We start from the raw sequence: 5757 nt of genomic DNA on the forward strand, positions 1-5757 counted from the left end.
GTGATTGGTTAGTTGGCTAGTGGGCCTCCGCCTAGCAGACTCTGAGGTACCAGCATGTGAGGCGGCTGAGCGCCACGTCAATACACGGTTTCTATGCTTCCCAAGGGACCCTGCATGCAGCTTGGCAAGGTAACTTGGGCGATCAGAAAAACTGTCCTCAGTGAGCACTTTTACCTCTCAACTGGAGGCCTCTTCTATGGACGACGCTAATTTTTGAATTTTACTTCGGGTCAAAAAATTAGACTCACTGAGAATCTTTTATAAACCGCCACGGTAACAGCAAAATCCCATCTGGTCCAAATGATGTGTGTCTTCCTGTGCTGGGCATCAGACTCTGAGGGACGTGGCATACAAATTCTCAGCCGATTGATTAATCGATGTCCAGGACACCATCCGGTCAAAGACACGGGCCCAGGTTTGGAACGCTTCCACCTCACTCCTGCCTCGGAGGATTGTTGGTAAGCTGGTGGCTCTGCAGAATTTTGAAGTGCCTTCTGAATCTTGAAGAATGTCATTTGAGACCCTTTTGGGTAGCCATTCAGAATCTGTAACCCGTTGAGTCATTGAAGGGAGTTGAGTGGACTGGAAACCCCGCTGTGCGGACAGGCCAAACTTTGCTGTGTTTGCAGGCAGTAGAGAGGTGAACCCCTGGGTGCAGGCTCCTTTGAAGCCAAGTGCCCAGTGTTAATGTTTCAGTGACTGACCGACCCCAGGTGCCCAGAGCCACCTTGACCATGCTCAGTGCCCTGCAGAAGCCAGACTCCTGTGGCGAGGGGGGAGGCCCCTCTTCCTCTGTGCCTTGACCCCTGGGGGAGACCTTTGGTCATCTCTTATGTCCTTGCTATCTCGGAGTGGAATGGTCACCTCCCCTCCCCCCCGCCCTATCCTTCGACTTCTCTGTCCATGTTTTCTCAGCATTTGCAGAGTCCCTGTCCGTAAGCAGTTTCCGGGGGGTTGGTGACGAAAACTTTCCATACAAACTCCTTTAGGACTCGGTACTACTCCCGGTTTACCACCATGTAGGAAACGAATGGACAAGCTGCGCTTTTAAAAGGAGAGGGTGGTAGTTCTCCTTCGGGTTGGCTTAAGCCCATCTTGTTTGTGGTTAGAATGTATCATTTTGCTGAAACTGTAATTTATTACACTTTGAAATGGTGTTTGAACAGTGAGCCCATTGTCTTGAGGATTGATCTGATTTATAAGTCATGCGGAAGACCTATTTTCTTACATCTAAACTGAACTCAATGCATGCTTCTAGCATCTGTAATATAAAAACGCCAGAGGGTAAGTTTACACTTAACAAGATGTTGTTTTCTATTTTTCGAATTTCTTCGCCTCCTCCCCCTTTTTGGTAGTGGGATGGGGCAGGGGTCGGGGGGAGCATAATATTTGTATAAAGAAATGTCACCTCTTGAGTGACTCTTATTTTCCCAGGGGACATGGAATTCATGCTGTTGATTTCATACGGTGTTTGTATGCTTTGTCTGAACTCAAGGCCTGAGGATTTGAGGAAAATCAAGACGTGTGTTCCTAGTGGGTCTTCACATATACATTCTTTGTACACATTCTTTGCAACGCCCTTCGTGTTGCTAAATTTGAGTCTGAAGACAGACCCGGGAGGCAGCCGCCGTGTCTGCAGCAGCGCTTGCTCGTTTCTCCCCAGTAGACAAGACTCCCTTAGACTCAGCTGCCCACACAGGTCTCTCCCTGCCCCACTATAGTGTGTAGACTGCTTGCTGAAACTTGGCTCTGGTGACTTACCTCCGATCTGTCCAAGGCCCTGGGAAACCTGGTCCCCTGATCTGTGGATTGGGAACGTGATGATTGCAACCCGCTGCTACACCATCCCTGCAATGACCGGCTCAGAGAACTGATGTCCCGTTTCCCATGTCCCCAGTTTCTGGTGTCATTTGAGATCACAGCAGCTTAGCAGGTCCATTCTGCTCCTGTTTTCCTCCACCGGCAAGAACAAGGCTCCCCGAGATGAGACTAGGTGAGTGGCTGCTGTTCCCAGCATCCACTTAGCATCCTGGCCAGCTCTCACCTTCCTTCCAGCTACTCTGATGACCACTGGAGCCCACTCTTGGCCGGTCACTGGATGGGATTGACTACAGGGCACCTGTCTGACCCATGTCTTTGTTGTAGCACTGGAAAGTCCAGGCCCCCTGGGTGCTGAGAGGTACAGGAGCAAGCCAAGAGCTTGCACGACCCTTCTGGCCTGCTCAGCCTTTGACCGAATGGCTGACTGGGTCCAAGACACCCCACAGACTGACCTTTGATTTTTTGTTTTTTTTCCTTGCCACTGCTCAGATGTCTGAGGAGCGTTTGAGCGTGGGCCTTTCTTTCAGAGCAGCAGCATCGGGCAGGGAGAGGGCTTGCCCACCTCAGTGAATGTGCGCGTGGACCCTGTCTGGACTTGCCACACATTCCCCACTCCCCTGGTAAAAACAGGAGGGCACTCCGGGATCAATGCAGGCATATGTCACCAGAAATGAAACGACTTCTTAGAAGCTCAGTCTGACCCCCCCCCAGCCCCCGGTTCTGGGCGCCTGCACAGAGTGTGTGGAGGTATCCTATTTGTGTGACACACTGTGATTGATTTTCCTCAAATTGCTTTTCAGACTCAGATGCCATAAGAAGCCACACTGGGACACTGTGGAGGGAGGGAGGCCACTGCTGGGCTACTCTCTGGGCCACGAGATGGTGTGCCTTGAAGGGAAAAAGGCATTTGGTGTACCAAACAGTAACCTTTTCTTCGCTAGCACCCTTAACTACTGTGAGAATGTTAACTGTGGCTGATTGGTGAACCCTTAGAGAGATTCTGTTCTCCTCGCCAGCTGGTCACTGCGGTAGGCCCTGGTGAAGGAATTGAGCTCATGTCCCATGTACATCTTTTTCTTAAGTGTTCTTTGCCATTTCTAGAACCGTCCTTGATTTCTCCTTAGCTCATAGATCATAGCAGCAGAAATATTCTAGTATTTAAGGCATCCGCCTCAAGCATCAGATGGCTTTGCATCCAGAAAAATAAAAACATTTAACACTAACTCCGTTTGAAGCACCACGCATGTATACATGGCTCTATAAACTAATAAATGCATCCTGTTAAGCTTTTTACTGTCTGTGCTTCTCATTTGTTCTTCATTCCTCCGAGCTGCCCTTCCTTCCCGTCATCCCTTAAACCTGGTGAGCAGCTGATGGCTACCGGAACCCCCAAACCGCCTAAGCTGCTGACCCCTCGGGTGTCATCTATTAAGAATCTTAACTGAATAAACAAAAGGAAATGTAAAAATCAGACCAACGTTATAAAAAGAAAACTAAAGGGGATTCTTAGACCGTGAATCAGTAACAGCAAACGTGCTGACGTTAGCGTACCTGACAGCAGCCCCTAGAACTCCACAGAGCTGCACAAGTCCTCAGAGTGAAACACAACTTGCAAGACTGAAAACGGAATCTGCGAGACCCATTTGCAGCAGCAAGAAGAAAAAACAAAGGTTTAAAAAATAAACGTAGTTACAGAACTTGCAAGTGAGGAAATCAAACCTTTCCAGAAGCTCAAACCCTAACTAACACTATATAAAGTGGTGCTGTGGTAAGCACTGGACTGTTGGACAGAAATGTTGGTTGTTTAGAGCCACCAGCCACTCATAGTGACCCTGTAATAGACTTTCCAGGGTTTTAAATCTACTGGAACAAGGAAGCCTTAGCCTTCTCCCCTGGAATAGCTAGTGGGCTCGAACTGCTGACCTTACGGTTTGTAGTCTAGTGATTAGCCTATAGGGCCACTACGCTCAATACTTTTATTCCTTGCTCCTCCCCCCCCAAATGTTTCTGGCCTAAAACTCGGATTTGCCAACACCAATAGACAAAAGGCTGTGTATGTATTTAAAGATGTTCACAGTATTAGGAAAATACATGAATATTAGGTGAGACCGAAGTTGAATCTAAAACGCTTGTTACCGCTATTTGAAAAGGAAAAACGAATCCGTAACAAGCCACTTCCTTCTCCTTGCTAACTGGGGGCAAGGTCTTGGGCAGAGTGCCGCTCAGGTGGTGTCCCAGAACTAAAGGGAAGTGTGGAGACTAGGGTGAAGACAGGAAACAATTGAGTTCATTGAAGGCATAGAAATTGTTGTGTATAACATGGCTCCCACTGTACCAAGAAACCACCGTACACAGAGCCACCACGCTCCACCTTTAGTTCTATAATCATCCTTTAAGGCCAATTATTGGCCCTTGGCTGCACTTCATCTTCCCAGGAAGCGCGGGTCCCAGTACATCAGCCTCTGGGAGACTCTAGGGTGGGGCCCATCACCACCCTGGGTCAGTCTCCCCGGGCCTGGAGTCTCTGACTGCCCACACCCAAACCTGGGGCTCTCCGTCCCTACTGCCTCTCGCCCACCCTCAAAGCTGCACGAAGGCCCAGACCTCCTGCTGGCAGTGGGCTGTGCTGTCCTGGCCCAACGTCATCCATCTTTGTAAAGTTTCCCTCTCCTTGCTTTTTCAAATTCATTGGTTCATTCAGTCAATGAGCATTGTTAGTACCTTCAAGTTGGTTGTGACTCACAGCGACCCTGTCTAGGGTTGATAGGAAAGCTTGGTGGATGTGAACCACTTATCTTACAAACCAATAACTTATCTTACAAACCAATAACCAGTACCAATAAGAGTCCTGGCATGGTACTACAGGATGAACACTCCACCTCAAGTTCGGTTTGAACCACAAGGTGGGCAGTTCAAATCCACCCTATTAAAGCAGGGATGGGGAATGGGGTTTTTGGCCAACATTTACATCATCATTGTGGGCCATACAAAATTATCAACTTAAAAATTAGCCTGCTGTATTTGGTGAATGGGGTCCAGGTATGGCGCTGTAGGATAAGCACTGGACTGCAAGGTCAATTTGAACCTTAAAGTCAGTAGTTCAAACTCACCAGCTGCTCTTTGGAAACCTTATAACAGGGTTGTGAGTCAGACTCACTCCACAGTACTTAAAAACAACATATTTGGGCAAATATTTAATGGTTAAGTGCCCTTGAGTTGGTTCCAACCCATTTGAGGACCAGTAGCTGGCCTTGATCTTGCAGTTCAAACCAACATTGTGGTCCAGTGCATTAACACCAGGATAACTCACTTTTTTTTTTTTTTCTTCATGTTTTATTGTGAATTATATGATATTTTACATAAGAGAACTTTAGTTTCATTCCACCATATATTGCTTCATTGCCATGGTTCCAATCCCCTCCATGCATCATCAACCGACCAAAGGATATACCCTATAAACCTGCCCCCTACACTCTCTCTACCTCCCCCCCCCAATTCTTCAGCACACAGTCCCTCTCCCTCTGGATCCAAAGTCCCCAGCCGCTTCATTACTCTACGTCATCGTCTCTGCCTCTATCTCGGGCCTCGCTGCTTCTCTGGGTAGGGTCCTGCTCTCGACTCTTCTCCGTTGATGGTCCTAGAGACCTCTGCTCCTAGACTGGAGAGTTAATCACTCCCTTCCTTGCTACAAAACGTCTAACTTTACATTTCCAACCCTCACAATCAGTCCTGATAACAATTATTCACTATTGAGGATAACTCACTCTTAATGAGCTGTGATTGCCTCGGCAAAGGCAGACCAAATGATTTTTCGGGCGTTGGCCGGACACTCACCACCCCAGCAAGGGTCGTCATGAGTCAGAACCTATTCAGCGGCACTATCAACAACAACAAAGGTAGACCTCAGTCAAAGCTGCATTAAGAGGTTTGAGAGGA

Source organism: Chrysochloris asiatica, unplaced genomic scaffold, assembly GCF_000296735.1.
Source record: "Chrysochloris asiatica unplaced genomic scaffold, ChrAsi1.0 scaffold00025, whole genome shotgun sequence".
NCBI lineage: Eukaryota > Metazoa > Chordata > Mammalia > Afrosoricida > Chrysochloridae > Chrysochloris > Chrysochloris asiatica.